This window comes from Pezoporus flaviventris, unplaced genomic scaffold, assembly GCF_033815535.1.
Source record: "Pezoporus flaviventris isolate CSIRO_AGI_PZ_B2104156 unplaced genomic scaffold, CSIRO_AGI_Pfla_v1 ptg000030l, whole genome shotgun sequence".
Taxonomy (NCBI): Eukaryota; Metazoa; Chordata; class Aves; order Psittaciformes; family Psittacidae; genus Pezoporus; species Pezoporus flaviventris.
The window spans coordinates 2,594,873-2,608,238 of record NW_026892578.1 but is presented as its reverse complement, the minus strand read 5'-3'; the positions used below and the strand labels follow the sequence as shown (position 1 = coordinate 2,608,238).

Sequence of the window (13,366 nt, the reverse complement as noted above, 5' to 3'; positions counted from 1 at the left end):
CAACATAATTGGTTTCTGAAGTGGTTTCCCCCGGTATTTGATAATTTGCTGCTCCTAAGCAAAGAGGCTGAGAGTTTAAGAAGAAATGGCAGTAAGACTCATTAAAGTTTGAAGTTCATTTTGATTAAGAACCTTTTTGTGTAAGCAGACCACTTGCATGTTCTTATCGCAGTAGCTCTCTCACCTACACTAGCAAATGGCTTTTGCTTCCTTACCCTAGCCTATTAAAACAGATATTGTCTCCAGATCACGCTGTACAGACCTGTTGTGGAAGATAATATTTTAATGACACAACAGCAGATTCTTGGGCCAAGCTAATCCAAGCTCCCAGCTTTAGTTCAAATCTGATAGCAAAGTACAGAGTTAGGATGACGCTGAGTGCTACTGTAAATTCCAGCCTAATTCCATCCTGAAGAGTAGATGGAGTGATCACTTACAAGTATTATGATGAAAACTGTATGTTGGTCAGTTTACTTTGCCTTATGCTTCAGAAATAGAAGCTATTAACAACTAATCAGATAAGAAAAGCTAATAGGAAATGAGGCTTTACAATGTGGAGATGCAGCTGACAAAATTTAGTGCTGCAGGAGCAGATGTGGTTGGAAAAACAATGAAATACTTTTCAGCAGAGTTTGCAAGTTTGTTTTGCAGAGATGGAGTCAGGACGCCCCTGCTGAAGGCTCCAACCACCATCACCCACAGATGCAAAGTCCCCATGAGTTCAAGAGGAAGGTTCATAGTAAGATGGACCTATTTGCACACATGGCCCTCTCTTATGGCCCAAATTATCGTTGTGCTACAGCTTGTGACTTTCATTCAGAATAAGACCACAAAGCCGCTGAGATGGTTATTAAACCACATATTTAACCAACATGAATAAAAATTACAGATGTAGACTTGAAGGCTACAGTCTAATTGCCAGCAAACCCACTTACATATTTAGCTTTTACTAAGAAATTTGCTACATCGGGATCACTGCGAGTGTTGCAGAGAAAATTTCTGCTGAGTTTCAAGATAGCTGACCAAAAATCTTTTGTGCAGTCATGACAAACAATTCTCAGCGCTGTCTGCTCACAGAATCATTTGCATGAGATTCACAGGACCACTTTTTACTAAAAAAAATCATCATTGAGAACGGTTGTGGAAACAATCTCTTCACTCTAGAGCAGACAGCATTTCCTTAAAGCACTCCACTAGAGTTCAAATATAAACCCTTGTGCTAACAGCGCTGTTACACAAGAGATGGTAACAAGCTGAAAGAGCATAATCTTGTCAAAACAGCAGGTCAGCTAGCATTATCTTTCTGTATTCTGCAGACTTACTGCAAATGTCGGAAAGGAAACAGACCATTTACTTGGTTCAGGTATCTCTAAAATGCACCAACCTCCAGTCCCATAAAAAACTTTGAATGTTGCCTGTTCAAGGACTGAAGCCCACATGGAGATTCTGGAATATCGCATATGCAGTATTAAATTATTACACACTCATGATTTCAACTTGCTTCTAGGAAAAAAATGTCTCTCTTTTTCTCCTACCATCTTCCACTGTTAAATTTCACGCTAAAAGCCAACAGGAAAATTAATGACCCAAGTTATTGTTGTGACCAAGTTAATCATCACTGAAGCAACGGTTGTAATTCAGAGCAAGCACAAAATGCAACAGAGCTTCTTTATCCAAGAAGATACCAAGAGTAACAGAGCCATCATCTATATATACATGGCAAGCTCAAAGAAGTGACTGATGCTGTTGGCCAAAGGAGATGTCCCTTAAGATTGCTGTCACAAATGCAGATATTTGTATGGCAGAGATGGAAAAAAGAAAGGAAAAGAGATACTCTGTAGGAAAAGCAATACAGCAAAGGCAGCAGAAAGTCTGAGAGAGTGAGAACAGTTGTTGGGAAAATGCCTAATGACAGAGCACCACCACCTCACTGGTGGCAGAACAGAGTAGGAAGTGATTCTCAGAGAAGCCTCCCTTCTCCTAGTTGCATTCTGCTTCATCCATGGAATCAAGGTTTGGATAGGTTTTTTTCTAATTATCAGGCCTGGATCTGACTTCATCACCAGACAACCATTAGTTAAAACTTATTAAAAATGGCCTGGTTTCAACCTAAGTTTTGATAGTCTGAACTCAAGTGAATCCAGAGTCACAACCTCAACTCTGACCTTAAAGCAGCTCCTTATTCTGCTTTGCCCAAGTATGGTTTTATTCATACACGCTACTCTGTGTTCTCAGATGCCTGCACAAAAGTGGAAGAAGCAGCAGCAGACCCACTTTCAGGTGGGCTTTGTTGATTTCTTTCACAGCTGTGGCAAGAATGAATAATAGCAAACCTGTCAAAAGAAGCTAGTGAGACTGTTCTACAGCCATGAGGCCACAGACACAAGGACAGCTATGCACCACACCAACCAGTGAATCCAACAATTCCAGGAGCTGTGTTAGAAGGCCCCCTTCTCCTTCAATCTTTCACAAGAGCCAGTATTACTCCTTACTGTATTCTGCAGCCCAGCCTACCAGACACTTTACCTTCACACCCTCACAGCACCCAACATGGCCCTCCTTAAGACACATGCATAGGGGAAGCAGGTACCTGTGAAATTCTGTCCAGCAGATAGAAGAGCAAATTTCCTGAAGTCCTTCAGGCTTCTCAGCTAACTGCAGTATGTGCCATGGTTTCTCAAAACTAATCAGCTGTTTCAGAGAAACATGAAACTGATGAGGAGACCGTGTCTGTTCATTCACAATATATGCTCTACTACAGACACGAAACACAGATTGGAACTGACAATTAAGATGACCCACACCCTATATAAGCCTCACAAAAATTGCCTAGTTACTCACTTTTCCAGCTTGGCAAACTAAGCCTCCATACTCAGTGTCAAGCTAAAACATTTGTTAAAATAATTCTTGGCTTTCTTCCACTCCAAACAAATTCACCAGGCAGATATTCAACTCATTTGTGACTACAGCAAGCAGAAGTAGGGAGGTAGAAAAGCAGAGGTATACTTTCCTATTTCATACCTTCATTAGCTAGAATGTGATTGATTTTTTAATTTTTTTTTTTTAACATCTTTTTCTTCCACATAAGGATAGTGGAAGATTTTGGCTATTTTTGAGGTCACTGTCTCCGACTAAGAGTAACGCGTGAGCTTTAAACAAATCAGACAACCATGGAACAATTTTAATCCCTGAATGAACAAATCCCTTGGGGGACCTGGCTGCAGAGAAATCAATGGGCAATTCTATTAAGCCTTAACAGCAAGAAAGGCACAATCTGGCTTCTACAATGAACCTCAAAGCCACAAATCCTGTCATAAGAATTTGTCAAATTCATGTGATCAGTCATCAGTGTACAGAGCCCAATTATACCCAGAATGTCTTCTGCTTACAGCAGCTGTTGGAACAGCATTGTGCTGATCAATCTTTGGGTTAGGGGCTATAATATTATGGGGAAAAATAAGACAGTAATAAGCATTAACAGGGTGAATACACATTCGTTACAGTGAACTCCTACCCTTATCAGCACCCTGCTGCCCACTGACCTTACTTGTAGCTCAGAAGCGTTAAGTGTCAGCTGCGACTGTGAGCATTTGCTCCCACAGCCTTTCACAGCAACACATAAGCGACCTCTCCTGCCCTACAGAAGTGCTCTCTCTAACTGTGGGATCAAACACAAATCATTCATACTGTGCTACAAAAATATACCACAGGCTGGCACACAACCATGTTTTAAAAAATGTCATCAAAACAGAAGAGCCAATTTCCCGTCCCCCTCAATAAAACTAAACACTCGCCTACTGACATCTCTCAGGGTAAGGATAAAATCACTGTGCTTGGTATGGTTGATACAGACTGGCCTACATTTAGGAGCTTCTACAGTATGCCTCAGGCTACATCTGTTCTTGTAAATGAAATGATCTCAGGTCTGTTCTATAGCACTGGAGCCAATGCCTTCAAACCAGACTGCTCAACTCTCACGGTTCTTGAGAGAGGATGACTACATTCACACTCCTTGCTGAAACCCATCATCAGCATATCTAATGAGGACCATGTACAGAGCTGCTGTAAAAATGTGAAGAAATAGGTGATCAGTCACAGCCTGACTGAAGAACATTCCCTGAGCTACTACCCAAAGCTATGATACAGACAGGGCACAGCCAGCCCTCAGTATTTACTCTAAGCATCTACTCTTCGAATACATAGTTCTAGAGAGTCATGTTTTCAGAGCCATTAAATGCTTAAAAGCTAGAAGTGGGAGCCATCGCCTCTTGTAATGAAAAGGAATCATTAGCTGATAAGGTGTGCAGTGGGATTTTCAGGTTAGGTGCTTCAATCCTATTGCAGTTGACTGGTATTAGACCCCTGAAGATGTTAAAAGCCTCTGAGTCAAGAGAGATGCCTCTGTTATCCCTTGTCATCCAAGTACAATGTCTCTTTTTCATTTTGCTGGCTTATGAAAGAAAGAAATATAGAAGTAATACTACAAGCAAATGTTTTTCTTCTTTCTAAATAAAAAAACCCACCTCCGTATTTCGGCTTTGAGATCTTGCTTCAAGTCTATCTATCTCTGAGCAAATAAATGGAAGCACTGTGGAAGCTGCCAAGGTAAATTTCAACATTGCCTGGTAGTGTGAGACACAAGACAGGCAGAAATGGTTAAGTAGTTTAATTCACACTGGTCTGGCATTCTGTCAAAGGGGTTTTGCAGAAGTAATTCAGAAAGGGAACCTGAAGTCATTAGAAAGAACAAATAATTTTCACAGTGACGCTATTTTTTCCCCAACATCCCTGATGCATGTTATCCAGAACTCTGGAATCTGCACAATTAATTTTTAGACAGTTATCAACTCAATTTAAAAAACCCTAAACTAGTAAAGAATCACAGCACTCTTCATCAGTCAGTTCAGCAGTGATTACTTAAGCTGGCTTTAGGGTCTGCAGCATACTTTCTTTCATCTTTCATCTCACAGAAAGATGTGAAAAAGAGCTAGGCTATAAGAGTAAAAAAAAAAAATCATACATATTGTCTACCACAGCTCCTGTTATTTTGAATCAAGTAACCTTTGAGGTAAGTATATATTCAAAGTGAATATTTGAGAGCAGTAAACAGAAGAGTATCTTCTTATAAAGCAGGCTAATGAAGAACAAGAAACCCACAGACCAGATACAGTCTATTACTTCATTTTGGTAATCTGGGGCTGATTTTGGGGGTATAAATCTAGGCGACCGAGGAAGTCAATCTGTGCCCTGCCAAACGGGTCTGACAGTTCTTGCTGGCTGTGGAAAAGAAAATACTCATTTCTGCTGGGCAATTCGCCCGCTAGGAGAAAGTAATAGTACACACTGACACAAGATAATACGCCACATTAACTGTTCTCATAAACTTTAATTGCAAGTAGGAGGGACAGAATTAATAAATTTTATCCTCCTTATTGTAACAAGGGCCATCTTTTTTCCAAATTAACTGGGATGTATTCCTGTCTGGAAGGCAAATTTAGAATCCATCTACCTTCAGTGTCGCAAAGACATCAGCCACCTCACAAAATTCAGAACACTCCACTGAAATACACTAACTTGCCTTTCTTGAAAGGCTCCTTTTCAAAATCCTGCGAGAACAGTGCTGACAAGGACAGCATTTTCTTTTTCATGTTTGGATTATATGCCAGTGCAGCAAAATCCAGTTACCAGGGCTGGCCTGAATGGACTAAGCAAGATACCCAGAAGGAGGATCTCTGCAAGTCAGCATGTTCATTCACGCTTACAACACTGAGAACACGCAGATCTAAGAGACTGATTAACCTATTTTAGCTGTTTGATTAAACAGTGATCAACAAGTTTCTCGTGCTTTTTTTTTGATTCACACTCTTTAGTATATTTGTTCATGACATGCTGCTGAAGGAACTAAGGACGTATCTCTATTTAGCTAGACACCAAATCAACTCTATTATGATGCTGCCACCTATAGTCTTTCTGAACACCACACTACCCCTGCACAGCTTTTTCATTTAAATTTATAAAAATTACATTGTTTATTCTTTGATAAAACCTTCAATACCCCCCAAGAGAAAAGCAATGTTAACGGTTTGGAGGGACAACCTTTTGTCAGCTTTCTTCTGTGATTTCCGGCCCCAAAGATGTTCCCAGTTTGCCTGCTGTGATGTTCTCTGATGAAGACTGCTGTCAGCAGTTCTGAGAAGAACAGACAACACTGAGGTGAGTGCTTATCAAAGTAGCATGAGTGGTCCTTCCAAACAAAAGAGGGCACACCTGAGCACACTACACAACAAGCCTACAATGCAGAAGACAGGGATGAAAACAAATCTAAAGTTGTGAGGAGAAATGGAGAGCTCTCACCAGCTACTCCTACATACGCTTCATTCACGCTCTACTTCTGTACACTGATTAGTACCACTAAGCCGTGGCATTAATTCTCTTCCTCTCTCAGTGTTTTTCTGTATTATAGGGGGTTTTTTTAAGTAATATATCATTAAGTGAAAAAAAGATATTGATGAGACCAGATTTACATGCCTTTTTGCTGCAGAGCAGCACACAAAGTAATATAAATTTGGAATCTTTGTTTTGTTCACTTACATGCAGAGACCTAAACCATGTGGACATTTTGCAGCATTCCTAGCTATGAAACTGTCAGCTCAGTGATGATACATTAAGCACTACACCAACTCAGAAGGCCTGCAGATACAGAAATTAGCAATTCATTCTTCTAGGAGCAGAAGCCAGAAGGTCAGGCTGTGTGCCTGTCCCTTCTTATGTCCAATTTGTCCAAGTACCTCTGGAAACTTTTCCATGCACACTTCCATGGTCAGCTGATGTAGTGTAGCCCCTGCTTCTGACCAAACCCCTAATCAATACCTTGCAAAACCCTTAGCGATACTGATTCCAGTATTAAGGAAAGAAAATTGTGACTGTAAGATTTCAGGAGTTACTAATTTTGATGGCATACGGTGCCCTTTTATCTACACATCTCAATCCTTTACGTTCTGTGCTATGTTTATAGAATCACAGAATAGTTAGGGTTGGGAAGGACCTTATGATCATCTAGTTCCAACCCCTCTGCCACGTGCAGGGACACCTCACACTAAACCATGTCAGCCAAGGCTTCATCCAACCTGGCCTTGAACACTGCCAGGGATGGAGCATTCACATGTTGTATTTATAGCTTCCTTCTTCAGTTCTAGAGTATTTTCCATTTTAGAAAGGAAAGAAATCTAATCAAGTTTAGAATCAAATAAACGTCATTATTCTAAAAACCAGGCAGCTGATAGCATCGTATTGGACAATGAGTTGGAAGATGAATCTGTTCCTTTGTTATTCAATTTCTCTATAAATAGCAGAGTTGCCAAAGCTGATGTGATAAAAAAGAATGACATGGAGAAAGAGAAACTGGGCTATTTTCCCATCTCATTTATCACTTTTGGACACAACTTGTGCAACTTGTCACTTCTGCCCAGTACCTTCATATGCTGCAGACAAAAACCCAAAGCATGATGAGATTTTAGCTTCTCAGGGAGGCAATATTAAAAAGCACTATTCAAAATAATTTGACCTTAAAAAACCCCAACAAACTCCTATGCTGTCTAAAAAAAAGCAGAGCTACTGTGTATTTTTATCCATAGAATAAACAAACTGTTTATGGAGACTGTAGCTTAGCAGTGTGAGCTGAAACACTTTTATAACTCTGCGTACTCTCAAGTGCATGTCTCTCTTGTAAACTCAGAGTTGCACATCATTCCTAAAACTGTAAATGTACCCATAAAAGTTGCACTTTGATGCAGTCAAGATAGTTTCCTTGAAGGATTCTTTTTAAAGCTACTTCTGTCTTAGTTTAGCAACAGACTTCATCAGAAAACCAGCTGGCAGAGAACAACCACAGAGCGTATGTACATACCAGTCATACACACGTGGGTTTTCCATACTCCCAGGGCTGACTGATGAAGTCTGCTCTGAAACAGTTGGGAGCATGACCTGAGAATTCTGAGAAACAAAATGTACTGGAAGAAATACCAAAGAAATCTGTGTCCTGTTTTATCTCTTCCTCTTTGGACATCAATAGACAGGCTAAAAAACTGTTTGCCCTAAGTAAATACTCTTGTGATTACACTTCAGTAGACTCTTTCCAAGGTCATGAAGCACCAGTGGTGACAAACTGTTAAAAAAATCCCTGTCTCTCTTATACCTGTTTTGATGCGTATTTCTCCAAGTCACTGATTTAATTTTCCCCCTGAAAAATTTCCAAATTTGTCAGAATTTAAGGTATCCCCAATTGCACACAGCAAAACTTGCTCCCAAGGTACGTTTCAAACATGCTCTACAAAAGGAGATACACCATCTGCTGTTTAAAGGGCTTTAAGACAGTTTTCTGTTAGTTAAATTCCTGCAGCTACAGGGTAGGTTACTACTGCCAAGAGGAATTTTGTTGGCTCCAGCCGAGGATATCCCGTGTACACGCTCCAGGAGTAATGGGACTTGCAAGTGCTATGAACACAGTAAACTGTCACCCCTGAAATCAAGGCAATGACTGTGTAAGCCTCAGCTTCATTAGAAACATCGCTGCTGATTGTTTTTGCAGAAACACCTTCTAATACATTTACACTATACTCCGAGACTGCTGTCTGTATTATCCCAGGTGCCAAAAGACTCAATTGCTTCATTTTGAACTGCCAAGATTTTTAGTTTCACGCTGTTATAACTCATCAAACAGATGTAGGCATTTTACACTCAGAATTCTATAACACATAATGTTCACACTTTATACACACCATAAATTAAAGTACTCCAGAATTACTCTACTGCTTGCACTGTCCACTGCTATATTTAAGTTTAAAACCTTCAATTTTAAATGTATTTAAGAGCGGCAAAAGATCCCCTTACCTCTTACACTGCACTCAGTTTTACCCACATCTAACTGCAAAATGTTAATCATAGAATGGGTTAAGCCTATTCAGTTCCAACCCCGCTGTCACAGGCAGAGACACCTTCCACTAGACCAGGTTGCTCAAAGCCCCGTCCAACCTGGCCTTGAACTTGATAATGAATTAGAAAGACCTTTCCATTAATGACTATATGAGAAGACACCTTTACTGAGCACATCTTAGCTTACCCCATCTTAGCTTAGCCCTCTTCACGTGGGGCAATGGAGTGAGAGAGGCTGCAGTACTACAATGACAAGGCACTGTGGGAGGAGTTGGGCCAGTATCAAGCAACTCAAAAACATAAATTGAGAGGACCCAGCCTTATGAAATCCAAACCTGAAGGAGGGACAAACATAACCTTGGGGCAGTTCTGTTGCCTTTAGGATAAGTAGCAATACACAGAAATAGTTTGGTACAGATAAAGCCATTTTCCTTTAGGGGCAATTTTGTCCATGAACAGGTATTTCTCTGTAGCAAAATGGGTAACTAAATGGTCTCCTTCCCTGACCTTTTTCCATAGCCTCTATTTTCTCTTTACTACTATAGAACCATAAATCTCTCAGTAAGAGAAGACTGTATATTTAATACCTTGGACACATTACATTTTAATGCTTTATGATCGTATTTCCATCTCTCCTGTGATTATTAACTCTTTTTCAGAGTATCCAAAGCTGGGAAATGAAATAGCTTTTCCTGTAAGAGTCTGTTACGATCCTGGCATGTGCAGCCTTCATCTACTCTCTTCCAACAACGATTTCCATGTTCAAATGGATGTTCTTTACTATTCTGGACTGATAAAAACCAGACACATTCATTTCATCAGCACTTCCAGGCATCTGAAACAAAGATGAATGAATTGTGCACTGCTGGATATAAACTATATTTAATGAGCCAAGTTAAGAGGCAAGACCTCAGAGGGCGAGAGAACTGATGCACTCCAGCTGTGCAGGGCACTGGACAGGAGATGTGCGACACTAGCAAAAACAGACACTAGAAGACACCCTCACTTTCTCCACAGCGAGTGGTCTGCAGGGTCCCTACTCACACTGTGGTTTGGTTACACTGCCCCAGTGAGAGACTGGCTGTGCTGGCAACACACATGTGAAACCCAGAAGTGGAACAGCCAGATGCAACACAAGGCAATAGCCATTTATTAAATCTTCACATAAACACAGGGACAACTTGTCTCTGTGTCATTAAACATCGGTATCTCACTTTAGTCCTGCTGAATCTGAAATGTAGCTTTGTTACTGCAATAAATACTTGCTTTTGTCATTTCCATAATTTAAGGATATTTTCAGTTCCTTGGTAACAGTTCAGTGCCAGTCCTTGTTAAAACAGAGCTCACCCTTTCCTCCTCTTTGGTACTCTTCCATCCTAACTATAAATACTGAAACTGCAAGCCAGGTAACTTACAGCTGTTAATGTCCTGCATGAAGGGATAGCAGAGGATGTCAATACCTCTACAGGCAGCACATGAGCAGGGCCTTTTTCTCTGGAGAGCTCAGCGAGAGGCAGAAGGCACTCACATACCTGTGCGCTAGAAGAAACGCTACCACAGCCACTGCTGCACAGGTTACTTTTATTTTCCAAGAAAATACTTGAAAGCATCCTTGATGCTAAAGAAAACATTTTTAATTAAAAACACAGCAGATGTAAAAATCACAAGGTCATTGTGAAAGCAAAGAAACAAGAGCTTCTACTGTCTATAAACTCTGACGTCTGTACATGGACAAATTAATTACTTATCACTACAACCACAGAAAGCTCCTGCTTCACCACTGGATTAAGCCAAACGCACCTGCTCCCCTTCCTTTAATGATAAGCCAACTCCTACCATGAAACTGCCTTCTTTCAATGATTAAAGAGCTACAAGGCAAGTACCAGTAATAACACTACATTTTTTCCTTCTGTAATCTAATCTTTGCCCTGCAGAAACTGCTGATGAGAGCTCGCTTCTACTCAAAATTTACATAAAAACAATCCATATCACACTGCATGGAAAAGGACTGGTGCCCCAGTGTTTATTGGCACAGTGATACAAGGAATGAGAAATTACTCCGAGCCTTGTGTCAGTATCAAACAGGCTTTGATGCATGCGGTTACCATTTTTGGAAGCTAATGATATGTGAGTGATAAAGCAAGTGATTTTTTTAATGATGACAAGCACAGGAGAATATACAGCATGGAGTAGAGAACATGATGTTCAACTGAAGAAAGATTTATGGGCGCTAATTATGGCATGTTAGATTTATAATGGAAAAACAGGAGACTAGGAAAAACTTTTGGAAGATCTTGTGTGTGTCAGCTTGGAATAACAATTTACTTTTGGGCAAAGTGTGTAATGAATACTCCACTGCACACTTCTAGACGATATTTCTATTGCTTTGGTATTTATATGCACATAAAGCCTCAGACATGCATCATTTCATGCAAATTAAATAACATTTAAACTGGCTACAGAAAAGACAGGGTTTTAACTAGCATGAAAATATGCAAATAATTAGTGCTTATACTGGTATTAAATATATGTTTTTTTTCAGTTAATTGTACAGCAAAACTGACAGGATATTTGCACCACTAAAATTTCATTGCACTCTTACGAATTCTTGAAGAGATTCATGTACAGTGACCGAAGATCTATCAGTGGTGGTTAAAATTCAATACACTAAATATACTGTTGACTGCAGTCTGTCAATAGAACCTAATATAATAATGAGAAAAATTGGCTCCTGATATTTCAAGTCTCATGTCCAACAGTATATTAAAGAGGGGAAGAAGTTATGACATTAAAGGACAATTTCAGGCCATAGGATCAGTCAGCATTTTGTCAGACATTTGAGGAATGGGAGAAGAAAAGCCACATCCTTTTTGGGGCAGGAAAACACGCTGGAAAGCCACACTCAGCCTTCCTGAGGGGCACTGAGCTGGTGGGAAAAACCAAGCCTGATCAGCTTGATCTTATTCACACCTTTGATAAACCTCAAAACAGCAATCGCAGAAGAACCTGCGATACATGGTACACGGAAATGAGTGCTTGTGCTTTCCCACTACTGTGTGCCACTACTATGTTCCCACTACTAGTGTGGCCAGTACGTTAGAATCATAGAATCAACTAGATTGGAAAAGACCTTTATGATCATTGAGTCCAAATTTTAACCATGTCACTGTCGATGAGGGCCTCATCTACACAGGTTTTGAACACTTCCAGGAACAGTGATTCCACCACTTCCCTTGGCAGCCTTTTCCAAGGCCTGATCACCCTTTCAGAGAAGAAATTGTTCCTAACATCCAGTCTAAACCTCCCCTGGCACAGTTGAGGCTATTCCCTCTTGTCCTATCACTTGTTACTTGGAAGAAGAGATCAGCCACCTCTGCTTCTCCATCCTCCTTGGAGAGCAAGAAGGTCCCCGCTGAGCCTCCATTTCTCCAGACTAAACATCCCCAGTTCCCTCAGCAGTTCTTCATAAGGCTTGTTCTCCAGACCCTTTTTCACCAGCTTCGTTGGCCTTCGCTGGACCCACTCCAGAGAAGGAGAAGCGCCCCCTCAATGTCTTGTAGGGAGGTGCCTAGAACTGAATACAGTTTTCGAGTTGCAGCCTCACCAGTGCTGAGTACAGGGTTGGCTACCCTATTTCTGGCACAGGTCAGGATGCTGTTGGCCTTCTTGGCTGCCTGGGCACACGCTGGCTCATGTTCAGCTGCATCAACCAGCATCCTCAGGTCCTTTTCCATCGAGCAGCTTTCCAGCCGCTCTTCCCCCACCGCTGAAGTTGTTGCAGCACAAATGCAGGACCCTGCACTTTGCCTTGTTGAACCTCATACAACTGGCTGCCTGTTTTTAACTGCTGAATAAAACCGCCTGGTTTTATCCGTATTGTCTCCCTTCACTGTACTCAGGAGAACACAGGGGAAACCAAGCCCCGTCCCGCCGGGCGGCCTCCCCGCCCCCGACGGCAGCGCCCCGCCGACAGCGGCTTCACGTCACCCCGCAGCCCGGCCGGAGGGAATCGGCAGCCGGGCCTGAGGGAAGTGGGCTGCCGGCAGCCGGGGTGAGGCGGAGGTGCAGCGGAGACCGCCACAGGAGGGCTGAAAGGAGACCCCGCCGGGGCGCAGCATGCGGCTCTGCCTTCTCACGCCCGCACGGCCAGGCCGCAGCGCCCATCTTCGCGCACCTGCCGCCGACTCCCGGCGGGTTTCCTCGCCTCCAGCCGTGCGTGGCCGGAGTAACACGGGAAGCGGCCTCGCACCGCTCCGCGGAGACTCACCGTCGCGCTGCCGGCGGCGGGGCTCCGTGAACGGCTCCGCACCGCCTTCACTCACCTGGGGACGAGGCGGCAGTCCTCACCCGGCCGCGGTGCAGCCCGAGGCACCGGCAGCTCGCAAGCGGCAGTAGAGCAGTGCCCGCGCCTGGCAGCGTGGAGGCGATGGGGAGT

General features: G+C 42.2%; 1 protein-coding gene across 3 annotated transcripts in view; it reads right to left on the bottom strand.

Annotated features, from left to right (window-relative positions):
* The window catches only part of CRACDL (CRACD like), a 65,816-nt gene extending 52,450 nt beyond the window's left edge, over positions 1 to 13,366 (bottom strand). The window contains exon 1 of one of the 3 annotated variants that reach the window (XM_061459697.1): positions 13,254 to 13,366. The gene's annotated coding sequence lies outside the window, so the exon portion shown is untranslated. Of the gene's footprint in view, positions 1 to 10,346; positions 10,476 to 13,105; positions 13,161 to 13,253 lie in introns of those variants that run through there. The other 2 variants (XM_061459698.1, XM_061459699.1) reach the window with 2 other exon arrangements.